This window comes from Rhinopithecus bieti, unplaced genomic scaffold, assembly GCF_001698545.2.
Source record: "Rhinopithecus bieti isolate Rb0 unplaced genomic scaffold, ASM169854v2 scaffold_15776, whole genome shotgun sequence".
In the NCBI taxonomy this organism is placed as follows: Eukaryota; Metazoa; Chordata; class Mammalia; order Primates; family Cercopithecidae; genus Rhinopithecus; species Rhinopithecus bieti.
Window position 1 is genome coordinate 2,213,583 of NW_016808836.1, and position 15,746 is coordinate 2,229,328.

General features: G+C 49.6%; 1 protein-coding gene across 9 annotated transcripts in view; it reads left to right on the forward strand.

Moving 5' to 3' along the window:
- The first annotated feature begins 6 nt into the window (after nucleotides 1–6).
- PLD3 (phospholipase D family member 3) overlaps nucleotides 7–15,746 on the forward strand; it is a 35,107-nt gene continuing 19,367 nt past the window's right edge. For 6 of the 9 annotated variants that reach the window (XM_017887482.1, XM_017887480.1, XM_017887481.1 and 3 more), the window contains exon 1: nucleotides 7–130. The gene's annotated coding sequence lies outside the window, so the exon portion shown is untranslated. The remainder of the gene's footprint in view (nucleotides 131–15,746) is intronic. The other 3 variants (XM_017887478.1, XM_017887477.1, XM_017887479.1) reach the window with 1 other exon arrangement.

Consider the following 15,746-nt stretch of genomic DNA (forward strand, 5'->3'; position numbering starts at 1 on the left):
CATGCCTGGCCCCCGCGGGCCCGCAGTCTAGCAGTAGTGCGCCTGCGCGCGGCTGGGGGCGGTCAGGCGGGGATACATCCTGGAACTTGCGTGTGGGGCTGGGTCCCGGAGTGAGAGACGTGGAGTGCAGGTACTGTGCGATCTAGGGGCGCGGCGCCTCGGTTGCCCTCCTCGTGTTGTCCTCCCCGCTATAATGCATCGCCTCCCTTATGTCGTCCTCGGTCCCTTTATGTCACTATTCCTCTCCTTCTGTCTCATCCCACTTAAATCCTCACAACTCCCCTTCTGTCGCCATCACCCTCTTTAAAGTCGCCATCAGTGCCCTTAACTCGCTTTCCTTCCCCGTAAGCCCTCTTTGCCACCATAGGTCGTAATCGCTCCCTTTAAATGCGTCATCGCCATATGTTACCTGCATCCCGCTTTTGTTGCCATTTCTCCTTTATAAAATCCTCATTTCTCTTAAACCCTCATCGTACCCCCAAGTCACCTTCGCATGGCTACTGTCCCCATCGCTCTTCTTAAATCGCGTTAATGCAGCCTTTATATCATCGTTACCCTTTATGTCTTTGTCCCTCCCTTGGCATCACTGTTCCTGACAGTCACCATCCATTCCTCATGTTTCCAGCGCTCCCCATAAGGAGCCACCCAGCCTTACAGTTATTTTTCTTCCCTCCGTGTCTTCGTCATTTCCCTGTATCACAGCTCACATAACATACAGGGTACTGCAGCCCATTACCTGGGGTGTGTCAGAATCCCAGCCCCACCACTACACCTCTGGATACCTTGACTACCTTATGGCACCTTTCCAATCCCAGCTTCATCTGCAAAATGCACGTGGGGACGTGCACATCAGGGCTGAGTGTGACAATTCTGAGTTTATTCTTGTGGCAGGCTGAGCTTGACATGGTTTTTTTTTTTTTTTTTTTTTTTGAGATGGAGTCTCGCTCTGTCGCCCAGGCTGGAGTGCAGTGGCGCGATCTCGGCTCACTGCAAGCTCCGCCCCCCGGGTTCACGCCATTCTCCTGCCTCAGCCTCCCGAGTAGCTGGGACTACAGGCGCCCGCCACCACGCCCAGCTAATTTTTTTTTTTGTATTTTTAGTAGAGACGGGGTTTCACCGTGTTAGCCAGGATGGTCTCGATCTCCTGACTTCGTGATCCGCCCGTCTCGGCCTCCCAAAGTGCTGGGATTACAGGCGTGAGCCACAGCGCCCAGCCTGACATGGTGTTTTTAGCTAATATTGTTACTAACCATGCCACCCTCCACCGGGTGCAGTGGCTCACGCCTGTAATCCCAGTACTTTTGGAGGCCAAGGTGGGCAGATCACCTGATGTCGGGAGTTCGAGACCAGCCTGATCAACATGGAGAAACCCCGTCTCTACTAAAAATACGAAATTGGCGGGGCATGGTGGTGCATGCCTATAATCCCAGCTACTCCAGAGGCTGAGGCAGGAGAATGGCTTGAACCTGGGAGGTGGAGGTTGGGGTGAGCCGACATCGCGCCATTGCACTCCAGTCTGGGCGACAAGAGCGATACTCAGTCTCAAGAATAATAATAATAATAAACCATGTCACCATCACCCTCATCCAGTCACCTTCATCGTATCCTCATGGTCACTCTCCCCAGCTGCCCTGGTCATTCCTGGGGTGTCGTCATGGACTTCGTATCAGGACAGATACTCTGCCACAGCAGCCACACCACCTCACAGTCTCCATGTTGCCCTCACCTCTGCCACGTCACCACACCTGTGGCAGTGCCCCATTGGCCATTGTGAACCTTGCTTCTGTAAATACTTAATCGCTATCTCGTTATCTTATGGGATTGAGTGATTTCCTCCACTCCCAAAAATGAAAGCATTTAGCTAGTGCTGCGAGGGTTGAGGAGGGCTTGATGAGGGGGAAACTGTAGGTAGCTTAGGCCCAGAATTCCCTGGGCTTTTAGAATTAGGGCTACGGAGAGATGAAGCCTGTTTCTCCCACATTTAAGTCACACCTCATCAGTCCTAGGCCGGACTAGGTGGCTGTTGCCTGTAATCCCAGCATTTTGGGAGGCCAAGACAGACGGATCACTTGAGGCAAGGAGTTTGAGACCAGCCTCTCCAACAGGGTGAAACCCCATTTCAACTAAAAAAAAAAAAGAAAAAATTAGACAGATGTGATGGCACATGCCAGTACTCCCAGCTGGCTACTCAGTAAGCCGAGGCGGGAGAATCCCTTGAAGCCTGGAGGTGGAGGCTGCAGTGAGCTGAGATCGCCCTACTGCCTTCCAGACTGGGCAACAGAGCGAGACTGTCTCCAAAAAAAGAAAAACGAGGCAAAAAACAAAACAATACAAAAACAGACCTGCCTGGGCAAATAGCAAGACACCATCTCTACCAAAAAACATTTTTTTTAAAATTAAATGGACACAGTGATGTGCACCTGTAGTCGCAGCTACTCAGGAGGCTGAGGTGGGAGGATCACTAAACCCAGGAGTTTGAGGCTGCAGTGAGCTATGATTGTGCTACTGCACTCCAACTTGGGTGACAGAGTGAGATACCATCTCTAAAAAAAATTATTATTTTTTAAATGGTTGGGTGCAGTGATTGGCTCACACTTGTAATCCCAAAACTTTGGAAGGTCAAGATGGGAGGATTGCTTGAGGTTATGAGTTCAAGACCTGCCTGGGCAACACAGCAAAACCCCATCTCTACAAAAAAAAAAAAAAAGGAAAATCTTCTCAAAAAACATTTTTTTAACTCAAAAAAAAAAAAAAACAGCCAGACGTGATTGCTGACACTTGTAATCCCAACACTTTGGGAGGCCAAGGCAGGCAGATCATTTGAGGCTAGGAGTTTGAGACTAGCCTGGCCAACGTGGTGAAATACCATCTCTACCAAAAATAAATTAGCTGGACATGGTGACACTCACCTATAGTCCCAGCTTCTCAGGAGGCTGAGGCAGGAGAATCACCTGAACCCAGGAGGTGGAGGTTGCAGGGAGCCGAGATCGCGCCACTGCACTCTAGCCAGGATGACTGAGTGAGACTCCATCTCAAAAAAAAAAAAAAAAAATAAGTGGCAGGGCACAGTGGCTCACGCCTGTAATCCTAGCACTTTGGGAGGCCGAGGCAGGCGGATCACAAGGTCAAGAGATCGAGACCATCCTGGCTAACAGTGAAACCCCGTCTCTACTAAAAATACAAAAAATTAGCCGGGCATGGTGGCGGGCACCTGTAGTCCCAGCTACTTGGGGAGGCTGAGGCAGGAGAATGGCGTGAACCCGGGAGGTGGAGCTAGCAGTGAGCCAAGATCTTGCCACTGCACTCTAACCTGAGCGACAGAGCAAGACTCCGTCTCAAAAAAAAAAAAATACAAAATACAAAATTAGCCGGGCATGGTGGCACATGCCTGTAATCCCAGCTACTCAGGATACTGAGACAGGAGAATCACTTGAACCCAGGAGGCAGAGGTTGCAGTGAGCCGAGATCGCACCATTGCACTCTAGCCTGGGCAACAAGAGCGAGACTCCGTCTCAAAACAAAAAAAAAAAAAACAAAAAAGAACTACATGATCTTGGGCAACTGGCTTAACCTCCCTGTGCCTCAGTTACTGCATCTGCAATATGGGAATGAAAACACAAATTAATCATTCTGCACATAATTCTTAAGCATGTGCTGTCTATGTACCTAACACTGCTAGGCATTGGGGACACTTTAATGAACAGTACAGACAAAAATATCTTAGCTGTGCGCAGTGGCTCACACCTGTAATCCAAGCACTTTAGGAGGCCGAAGCAGGTGGCTCACCTGAGGTCAGGAGTTTGAGACCAGCCTGGACAACATGGTGAAACGCCATCTCTACTAAAAATGCAAAAATTAGCCAGGTATGGTGGCACACCCCTATAATCCGAGCAACTCGGGAGGCTGAGGTGAGAGAATTGCTTGAACCCGGCAGGCGGAGGCTGCAGTGAGTTGAGATCGTACCACTGCACTCCGGCCTGGGTGACAGAGTGAGACCCCGTCTCAAAAAAAAAAAAAAAAATCTGGCCTTATAGAGTATCCTACACTCTAGTAAGGGTAAGAAGCAATGGGTAAATAGGAAAGTAGATTATTGGATGTAATAGAAGGGGCATGGGGAATGTGGGGTCAAGGTTGTAATTTTAAATAGGGTGATCAAGGAAAGCTTTCTGAGAAAGTGACATTTGAACCAAAGACTTGAAGGAGAAGAGAGAGTGGGGCCGGGCACAGTGGCTCATGCCTATGATCACAGCACTTTGGGAGGTTGAGGAAGGCGGATCACTGGAGCTCAGGAGTTTGCAACCAGCCTGGGCAACATAGCGAAACCCCATCTCTACAAAAATTAAGCAGGTATGGTGGTGTGCACCTGTTGTCCCAGCTATGTGGGAGGCTGAGAGGTGGGGGGATCGCTTGAGCCTGGGAGTTTGAGGCTGCAGTGAGCCATGATTTTGCCACTACACTCCAGCCTGGGCAATAGAGGGAGACCCTGTCTCAAAAATAAAAAAACAACAAAAGAAAACAGCTGGGCATGGTGGCTCATGCCTATAATGCCAGCACTTTGGGAGGCCAAGGTGGATCACCTGAGGTCAGGAGTTCGAGACCAGCCTGACTAATATGGTGAAACCCCGTCTCTACTAGAAATACAAAAAACTTAGCCAGGCATAGTGGCAGACACCTATAATCCCAGCTATTTGGGAGGCTGAGGCAGGAGAATCGCTTGAACTCGGGAAGCGGAGGTTGCAGTGAACCGAGATTGTGCCATTGCACTCCAGCCTGGGCGACAGAGTGAGATTCTATCTCAAAAAAAAGAGACAGAGAAAGAAAGAATGAAGAGAGAAAGAAAGCTCTTCCCCTCTGGGGAAGAGCGTGCTAGGCAAAGAGAACAGCAAAAGCAAAGGCATTGAGGTAGGAGCAAGCTTGGAATATTTAAGGAATAGCAAGGAGGTCAGTGAGAGAGGAGAGGGGCAAGAGATGATGTCGGAGGGGCGATGGGGCACATTGTGGAAGGCCTTGTGAGCCATGCAGAAGACTGACTTTTACTCCAAGTGAGGTGGGAGCCACAGGAGGATGTGGAGCCGAGGAGGGATGCGGTCCAGTGTGACATGAAGCCATCACCCTGAGCTGTGGCAGCTCCAGAACTTCTACCCAGGATCGACTAGTGAGAGGCAGACTTGTTGGAAAGAGAGCCAGAATCTTCAGTCCGCACTCACATATCCTTTATGTTGGGAGAAAATTTCAAATATCCCTGTCAAAGATTGAGGCCGGGCATGGTGGCTCACGCCTCTAATCCCAGCACTTTGGGAGGCTGAGGCGGGCGGATCACTTGAGGTCAGGAGTTCGAGACCAGCCTGACCAACATGGTGAAACCCCATCTCTACCAAAAGTATCGTTGTGGCGGGTGCCTGTAATCCCAGCTATTCAGGAGGCTGAAGCAGGAAAAGCCCTCGAACCTGGGAGGTGGAGATTGCAGTGAGCTGAGATCGCACCACTACACTCCAGCCTGAGCGACAGACCAAGACTCCAACTCAAATAAATAAATAAGTAAATATTAATAAAAAATGGAGAGCAGGCTGGGGAAATGCTAATGGAGTTTTTGAGAGGCCAGCGCCACCACGGGGTTCAGCTCTGTCCTGGAGGGTGGGGGGGCAGGCAGCAAGGGATCTACAGATGACGAATAACAGGAGAGGCAGCTGTCATGGGGAATCTGTCCCTGGAAGCTTGAGGCAGCTTGGGTTCAAATCCTTGCTCCATTTCCTCTTCTTTTTTTTTTTTTTAACCAAAGTCCAGGTCCCAGGCTTACCCATATACTGTCTGTGTCTCTTTGTACTTGTGACTTCACCTCTCTGGATCCTTAATTCCCTAAGTGGGAGTTTTAAGAGGACTATTGTGAAAATTAAATATATTAAGTCCAATTTAAAACAATAAAACGAATATATTAAGTGCTTTGAGGCCAGGCCCAGTGGCTTATGCCTGTAATTCCAGCACTTTGAGAGGCTGAGGTAGGCAGATCACTTGAGCCCAGCAGTTCAATAGCAGCCTGGGCGATGTGGTGAGATTCCGACTCTACGAAAAAATTTAAAACTAGCTGGGCGTGGTGGCACACACTTGTGGTCCCAGCTACTCGGGAGGCTGAAGCAGGAGGACCACTTGAGCCCAGGAGTTCCAGGCTGCAGTGAGATGTGATCCCACCACTGCATTCCAGCCTGGGCAACAGAGCAAGGAGACCCTGTCTCAAAAAAAAAAAAATCAAAAATAAATGCAAGAAGCCCCACTGTCTCACTCCACACCCTGCACTTTTATAGGCTCGCGCCTCCCTCAGGGTCCCTCACGTGATGTGATGAAGGGAGATTTTGCATTGTTTGTTCATGAATTAGTTCAACAGTGTACTGCCCTGGAATACAACTGAGCTCTGGGTTCAAATTCCTGGCTGATGCCTATAATCCCAGCACTTTGGGAGGCTGAGGTGGGCAGATAACTTGAGGTCAGGAGTTCGAGACCAGCCTGGCCAATATGGTGAAACACTGTCTTTACTAAAAATACAAAAATTATCCAGGCATGATGGTGGCCACCTGTAATCCCACCTACGCGGGAAGTTGAGACAGGAGAATCACTTGAACCTGGGAGATGGAGGTTGCTTTGAGCCAAGAGCCTGCCACTGCACTCCACTCTGGACAACAGAATGAGACTCCGTCTCAAAAAACAAACTTCCAACTGACAAACCAATGCTGTGCAACCTAAGCAGGTAATTTCCCTGAGCGCTGCCACCTCATCTGAAAAACAGATGGCAACACTGCTTTGCCCTAAACTTACCATGTTACTATTTTTCTTTTTTTTTTTTTTTTTCTTTTGTTGTCTTTTCTTTTCTTTTTTTGAGATGGAGTCTCGCTCTGTCACCCAGGCTGGAGGGCAGTGGCGCCATCTTGGCTCACTGCAAGCTCCGCCTCCCAGGTTCATGCCGTTCTCATGCCTCAGCCTCCTGAGTAGCTGGGACTGCAGGTGCCCACCACCACGCCCAGCTGATTGTTTGTATTCTTAGTAGAGATGGGGTTTCACCGTGTTAGCCAGGATGGTCTCGATCTCCTGACCTCATGATTTGCCCGCCTCGGCCTCCCAAAGTGCTGGGATTACAGGTGTGAGCCACTGTGCCCAGCCCTGCCATGTTATTATTTTTCTTTCTTTCTTTATCTTTTTGCGACAGGGTCTTGCTCTCTCACTGAGGCCGGAGTGCAGTGGCGCAGTCATGGCTCACTGCATACCCAAACTCCCAGGCTCAAGACATCCTCCTGCTACAGCCTCCCATGTAGCTAGGGCTGCAGGCATGTACCACCATCCCCAGCTAATTTTTTATCCTTTTTATTTATTTTTTATTTTTTATTTATTTATTTATTTAGAGGCAGAGTCTCATTCTTTCACCCAGGCTGGAGTGCAGTGGCATGATCTCGGCTCACTGCAACTTCTACCTCCCGGGTTCAAGCGATTCTCCTGCCTCAGCCTCCTGAGTAGCTGCAGTTACAGGTGTGCACCACCAGGCCCGGCTAATTTTTGTATTTTTAGTAGAGACGAGATTTCACCATGTTGGTCAGGCTGGTCTCGAACTCCTGACCTTGTGATCCAACCGCCTTGGACTCCCAAAGTGCTGGGATTACAGGCATGAGCCACTGCATCCGGCCTAGCCTTTTTATTTTTTTGTAGAGACAAGATGTCAATTTGTTGCCCAGGCTGCCCAAGTCCCAAACTCCTGGGCTCAAGTGATCCTCCTGCTTTGGCCTCCTAAAGTGCTGGAATTACAGGTGGGAGTGAGCAACTGTGCCCAGCCATGTTATTATTATTTTTTTATTTTTCATTGAGACACTGTCTCGCTGTCACCCAGGCTGACATGCAGTGGTGCGAACTCAGTTCACTGCAACCTCTGCTTCCCGGGTTCAAGCAGTTCTCTTGCCTCAGCCTTCCAAGTACCTGGAATGACAGGTGTGCACCACCACGCCTGGCTAATTTTTGTATTTTTAACAGAGACGCAGTTTCAGTACATTGGCCAGGCTGGTCTCCAGCTCCTGACCTCTGGTGATCCGCCTGCCTCGGCCTCCCAGAGTGCTGGGATTACAAGCGTGAGCCACCACTCCTGGCTATGTTATTTTTGGTTTTGTGTTGTTGTTTTGAGACTGAGTCTCACTCTGTCACTCAGGCTACAGTGCAGTGGCGTGATCTCAGCTCACTACAACCTCCACCTCCCAGGTTCAAGCAATTCTCATGCCTCAACCTCCCAAGTGGCAGGACTATAGGTGCGCACCACCACACGCTGCTAATTTTTGTAGTTTTAGTAGAGACAGGGTTTCACTGTGTTAGCCAGGATGGTCTCGAACTCTTTACCTCAAGTGATCTACCCACCTCCCAAAGTGCTGGGATTACAGGCATGAGCCACCACGCCCGGCCCTATTATTATTTTTGAGCTGGGACATCAGCCTTTGGAAGTTGTGATGCCACTGTCTCCCTCCCCTGCTCTATTTTTTTCCAAGGCACATTCCATGTATTTCACTCATTTATTGTCACTCCCTTAAGAATAACATCTTTAGGAAGAATTTTTTTCCTTTTTTTTTTTTTGAGACAGAGTTTTGCTCTTGTTGCCCAGGCTGGAGTGCAGTGGCGCAATCTCAGCTCACCGCAACCTCTGCCTCCCAGGTTCAAGCAGTTCTCCTGCTTCAGCCTCCCAAATAGCTGGGATTACAGACATGCACCACCACGCCCGGCTAATTTTGTGTTTTCAGTAGAGACAGGGTTTCTCCATGTTGGTGAGGCTGGTCTCGAACTGCCGACCTCAGGTGATCCACCCGCCTCAGCCTCCCACAGTGCTTGGATTACAGGTGTGAGCCACCATACCGGCTCCTTTTTTTTTTTTTTTTTTTTTTTTTTTTTCTGTAATCTCAGTTTCTGGAGCAGGGCTTGTCAGCAAGTCATTACTGATTAAATATTAGTTGAATTAATAGATTAACTGGCCACTGAGCACCTGGTATGTACTTTCCTATGTTCCATGGCACTGGGGACATGGCAGTGAGTTAGACAGCCTAGCCCTGCCGTCATAGGGCTCCCAGTCAAATAGGAGAGACGAACCCATCACTAGGCATTGCCAGCAGCAAGCACTGCCAGCTAATCACAGCACTAATTTTGAGCAGGAGTGGGACAGCTTAGGTTTTTGTAGTTCCAGTTTAGAAGTATTCACCATTCATGATACTTTTTTGGATCTATTTAACTGTTTTTCAGACTGATCGTCTTCTCTCCCTAGGAGGCATAGGTAGAGGGATCAGGTCTGGGAAAGGGAGGCCCAGGGGACTGTGTGAGCCCAGAGGGCTTCATGGAGGAGATGGTACGTGAGTGGATAGAAATGAGCAAGGTGTGCTCGGCAGGAAAAGCAGCTGTGGGAGGGTCTGGTGATGAAAGTGATTTGGTTCAAGGAACTGAAAGATCATAAATATGGCTGGGGAAGAACAGTGAGAGAGTAGACCAAAGAGGTCATTCGGGGAAGATCAGTCAAGGCCCTGGCAGCCACAGTGAGGAGCTGAGACTGTGTTTTTGAGCAGGAGAGGGATACGTCAAATTCATGTGGAGGGGGATCCAAGGGAGGTGGCTGGACTGGGGACCCAGGTGGGAGAGACTAGGTCAGAGCTAGTGGGGAGGGTGATTTGGAGAGACCCTCACAGGGCCAAATTGACAAGTAGTTGGGGTCCAGGACAAGGCCCAGGGCTGGGGGCAGTCAAGGAGAGCTTTCTGGAGGAGGAGGCACCAAAGCTGAGACCTGAAGGATGGGTTCGACAACTCTCCTTGAAATGGGGAACTGGGGGAGGAAGATGGTAAGGACAATTGGGGACATAGTAGGTGTGGGAGTCTGGGGATACCTTGAAGGAGGTGTCTAGGGGGCCATGGGACCTCCAGAGCTGGAGTTCAGGGGAAAGGAGGAAACCAGACAGAGCTTTGGGTTGAGAATGAGGGAACTGAAGCTGTAATGATGGAGGAAGGTCCACAGGGGCCTGTCCATGTAGGGCTCTGTAGAACATGGTAAGAAGTTTGTATTTTGTCCTGGAGACAATGGGGAGCCACAGAAGGATATTGAGCACGAGTGGGACAGCTTAGGGTTTTAGTTTCAGTTCAGAAGTATTTATCATTCATGATGCTTTTTGGACCTATTTAATTATTTTTCGGACTGACTGGCTTCTCTTCCTAGGAGGGGCACTTATTTTAAAGGGTCCTTTGAAATAAAGGATCTAACTGCTGAAAATGAAAAAACAGTTTGCAAAACCAGTGTTCTGTTCTGTTTTCTGTAGACAATTGATGGTTCAGTCCAAAGAGGCCAGAAACAACTGATGGTTTAGTCCAAAGAGGTCTACACCATCTAGTGAAAATCAGCACCATTAAACATGAGAACATTTCTGTTTTAAACCATTTGGAAGCCCCGTGAATTTGTTTTTATTTTGTTATTTTTAAAATTAGAGACAGGGTCTCGCTATGTTGCCCAGGCTAGTCTCAAAGTGCTGGGCTCAAGCGATCTTCCCACCTCGGCCTACCAAAGTGCTGGGATTACAGATGTGAGCGACTGCTCCTGGCCAGCCTATGGATTTGTAAATGTCTCCTGTGGTGTGATCTGCCCCATGTTTCCTGTATGTAGGCTTCAGAAGCACACTCTGCATTCTCAGATGGCTTGAATCAGCCTTGACTTTTTCCCCACTCTCTCAGCCTTAATCTCAGGCTGAGATGCCATTGTCTGCACCCACCCTGTATGCTCTGGGCTTAGAACTGATACTAGCCAGTTATCATTCTGTATAAAAGTGCCACTAGGTATAGAGAGACATCTAAAATAATCTCCTCTCAAATTTTTCTATTCTGCTGCTCCATTTCTTCTGCTTTCAATATTTTTTGAGCAATTACAATGGCCTGGGCCCTAGAGCTAGAGGAATAAATCAGACACGGATGTAGCAAGGGACACATATAAATTGATTATGTGTGACTGAAGTGTATACAAGATACGAGGGCACACACAGATCTCACCAACCAGCATGTTTCAAGGGCTTACTCTGCTTCCTGGCTTCCATGGATGACCTCATTGACTTCCCAGCAAATGTGAGGTTGGTATTATTAATCTCCACATTGTTCAGAGAATGAAAGTGTGGCTTAGAGAAGGGAACCTCTTTTCCCAATTCCACAGAGCTGAGATCTGAAGTCTGAGCTGTGGGACTCTGAGACCCACCCCCTTAACCATTCAGAGATCCCCCAGCCACCACCCTCCAGTGCATATAAGATGATACTCATTTTATTTGTTGTTTTGAGATAGTGTCTTGCTCTGTCGCCCAGGCTGGAGTGCAGTGGCACAATCACGGCTCACTGCAGCCTTGAACTCCCGGACTCAAGCAGTCCTCCCACCTCAGCCTCCCAAGTGGCTGGGACCATAGGCATAGGCATGGGCCACCACACCTAGCCAGTTATTATTATAATTTTTTTGTTTGTTTTTTGTCTTTGTTTTTTTTTTGAGACGGAGTTTTGCTTTTGTTGCCCAGACTGGAGCACAATTACGCAATCTCGGCTCACTGCAACCTCTGCCTTCCAGGTTCAAGCGATTCTCCTGCCTCAGCTTCCCGAGTAGCCTGCCACCACGCCCAGCTAATTTTTGTATTGGTAGAGACGAGGTTTCACCATATTAGCCAGGCTGGTCTTGAACTCCTGACCTCAGTTGATCTGCCCATCTTCGCTTCCCAAAATGCTGGAATTACAGGCATGAGCCACCCTGCCCAGCCACCTAGCCAGTTTTTTAAGCTTTTGTAGAGATGGGGGTCTCACCTTGTTGCCCCAACTGGTCTCAAACTCTTGAGCTCAAGCCATTCTCCCGCCTTGGCCTCCCAAAGTACTGAGATTATAGGCATAAGCCACCGTGCCCTGCCAATATGGCTAATACCGGTTTATAGATGAGGCCAGCAGGGCTCAGAAGTAAAGCCCTATGCTCAACGTCACTTGGCAAGAAAGTGGCAGAGGTGGGATCTGAACCATGAACTCTCCAATTTAAAGGGCTGCTGTAAGGCCGGGCGCGGTGGCTCAAGCCTGTAATCCCAGCACTTTGGGAGGCCGAGACGGGCGGATCACGAGGTCAGGAGATCGAGACCATCCTGGCTAACACGGTGAAACCCCATCTCTAAAAAATACAAAAAAAACTAGCCGGGCGAGGCGGCGGGCGCCTGTAGTCCCAGCTACTCGGGAGGCTGAGGCAGGAGAATGGCGTAAACCCGGGAGGCGGAGCTTGCAGTGAGCTGAGATCTGGCCACTGCACTCCAGCCCGGGCGACAGAGCGAGACTCCGCCTCAAAAAAATAAATAAATAAATAAAGGGCTGCTGTAGAGGAGGAATCAAATCTCCCACTGCCACCCTCCCCTGGGGGTGGGGTGTTCAGGGATCTGTAACCCAGTGGGTTTTACTTCCTCCTTTTTGCGGGCTGTGGTGTCATACCCCAAGGGGGGCAGGACCACAAGGCAAGGGGACTCGGGGGTATTCTGTGGGCTGGGAGATGGCACGCTTCCTGGCAGTGTCCTCTCCCAGATGAGACCTGATCTCTTTTCTTTTTTCTTTTTTTTGAGACAGAGTTTCACTCTTGTTGCCCAGGCTGGAGTGCAATGGCGCAATCTTGGCTCACTGCAGCCTCCACCTCCCAGGTTCAAGCGACTCTCCTGCCTCAGCCTCCTGAGTAGCTGGGATTACAGGTGCGCGCCACCATGCCTGGCTAATTTTGTATTTTTAGTAGAGACGGGGTTTCACCATGTTGGTCAGGCTGGTCTCGAAATCCCGACCTCAGGTGATTTGCCCACCTCAGCGTCCCAAAGTGCTGGGATTACAGGCGGGAGCCACCGCATCTGGCCGAGATCTGATTTCATCTCATGTCATACCAGCGAGGAGGCAGAGCATAAGTACCACCCTGGATGGGGCGTGCTGGGAGCCCCATGGGGGTTCTAGGGTCCTGAGAACACAGGCATTGAGACAGGCTGAGGAGGAACCCCAGGACCCAGCTGCCCATGCCCACCTTCAGTTTCACCCCGCCCTGCTCCCACAAGGATCTGAGCAGTGGGCTGAGGGGCCTGATTTCCTTCTCCAGCTAAGGCCACAGTCCTCTGGAGGCTAGGATCTGGTGATGGGGCACCCTACCTAGGAGCCTGAGCCTCTTTATAGTTTAGTTTCCATAAAAGTTATATGTGCATTTAAAAAAATTCAATGCAAGTATAAAGACCTATAATGAAAAGCAACCGTCTTGTCTCTGGGGGTGGGATAGGGGATGCCTTTGCATGGGGAGCTGTTAGGAGCCTTGACAGTCACCTTTGCTGAGAGCCTCCTGCATGTCAGTGGCTCTTCTGTGTGCATTATATGTGTGTTAATTCCGTTTTTAAAATTTAGCTTTACTTTTTGTAGAGGTGAGTCCTGCCATTGTGCAGGCTGGTCTTGAACTCCTGGCCTCACATAATCCACCCTGCATCTTAGCCTCCTGGAGTGCAGGGATTACAGGTGTGAGCCACCTTGCCCAGCCTGTTAACTCCTTTAGTTCAGAGGAGTCAGTCAGATTTTAGACATCTCAAATGTTGTATATTCAAAACCAAACTCCTGGTCTTTTCCCCAAACTTGTGCCTCCCTATGTTGCCCAATCAGCTGTTGACACCTCTAATCCTTGCACTTTGCCAAAACTCAGTCATCCCTGATTCTTTTACTGCTCTCAAACCCACATCCAGCCTAGAAATGCCATCCCCTCCACCTTCAAAATGCATCCAGACCCCACCCTTTCTTTGACACTTGGCTGCCCACACCCTGGTCCTGTCCACCCTTGGCTCCTGTCTGGATGCCCCCAGCAGCCTCCTCGCTGGGCTCCCCGGCCCTGCCCCAGTCTGTTCCCCACACATAGCCACCGGGGGATCCTGTAACACCTGTGTGTGTTTCTTCGGGCTGCTGTGACAAATTGCCACCAAGCTGGTGGCTCTACACAACAGAATGTATGGCCAGGCGCAGTGACTCCTGCCTGTAATCCCAGCACTTTGGGAGGCCGAGACAGACGGATGACTTGAGGTTGCGCCACTGCACTCCAGCCTGAATAACAGAGCAAGACTCCATCTTAAAAAAAAAAAAAAGAACAAACTCATTCTCTCAGTTTTGGAGCCAGAAGTCCAAACTCAAGGTGTAGCAGGGACATGCGCCTCCAGAAGCTGGAGGGGAGATTCCATTCCTCACCTCTCCCAGCTTCTAGTGGCTCCAGGTGTTGCTGGTTTGTTGTTGTTGTTGTTGTTGAGGTGGAGTCTCGCTCTGTTGCCCAGGTTAGAGTGCAGTGGCGCGATCTCCGCTCACTGCAAGCTCCGCCTGCCGGGTTCATGCCATTCTCCTGCCTCAGCCTCCCAAGTAACTGGGACTACAGGCACCTGCCACCACGCCCGGCTAATTTTTTGTATTTTTAGTAGAGACAGGGTTTCACCATGTTAGCCAAGATGGTCTCGATCTCCTGACCTTGTGATCCGCCCACCTCGGCCTCCCAAAGTGCTAGGATTACAGGCGTGAGCCACTGTGCCTGGCCACATTGCTGGGTTTATGGCCACATCACTCTAATCTCAGCCTCCCTGTTCACATGGCCTTCTGCCTGTTCTATCTCTGAGGACAGTTGTGACTGGATTTAGGGCCCCTCCAGATAGTCCAGGATGATCTCATCTCAAGATCCTATTTCTGATTACAATTGCAAAGATCCTTTTTCCAAATAAGGTCACATGCACGTAAGTTCCGGGGATTATGCTTGTGTGGGACATATGTTTTTTGAGGCCACCACTCAACCCACTACAAAATCCAACTGAAACCCATTGAAGTGGCTCGTGCCTGAAATCCCCGCACTGTGCGAGGCCAAGGCAGGAGGTTCGCCTGAGGCCAGGAGTTCAAGACCAGCCTGGGCAGCATAGAGAGACCCTCATCTGTTTGTTTTTTGTTTTTATTTTTGAGATGGAGTTTCATTCTTGTTGCTCAGGCTGGAGTGCAATGGCACGATCTTGGCTCACTACAACCTCCACCTCCTGGGTTCAAGCAATTCTCCTGCCTCAGCCTCCCAAGTAGCTGGGATTATAGTAGCTGCCACCACGCCCAGCTAATTTTGTATTTTTAGTAGAAACAGGGTTTCTCCATGTTGGTCAGGCTGGTCTCGAACTCCCAGCGTCAGGTGATCCGGCCACCTTGGCGTCCCAAAGTGCTGGGATTACAGGCGTGAGCCATTGCGCCTGGCGGAGATCCCCGTCTCTTAAAAAACATCTGAAGCAGATCACATTGTCCTTCCCTGCTGGGAACCCACATGTGACCCTGTCCTACTCATCACAGTCCAGGCAGCCCTGCAGGATCTGGCCCTGTCACCTCTGTGACATTTCCTCTCCCTCACCCCCAGCCCACTCCACTGCAGACATACTGACATCCTCACTCTTCTCCATCCACACCAGGCACATTCCTCCCTCGGGGCCTTTGTACTGATCATTTTCCCCACAGATGTCCATCTCACCTCTCCTTGAAGTTTTTCTTCAGGTATCCCCTTCTCAGTGAGGCCTTTTCTGACCTCCTTATTAAATATCACAAACGATTCCACCCTCACCCCCTTCCCTGATCCTCTATGGCACTTACTGCGTTCTAACATTATATTATTTATTTATTATTTTGTTTATTATACCCCCCTCCTTTTTTTTTTTTTTTTTTTTTTTTTTTTTTTTTTTTTTTTTTTT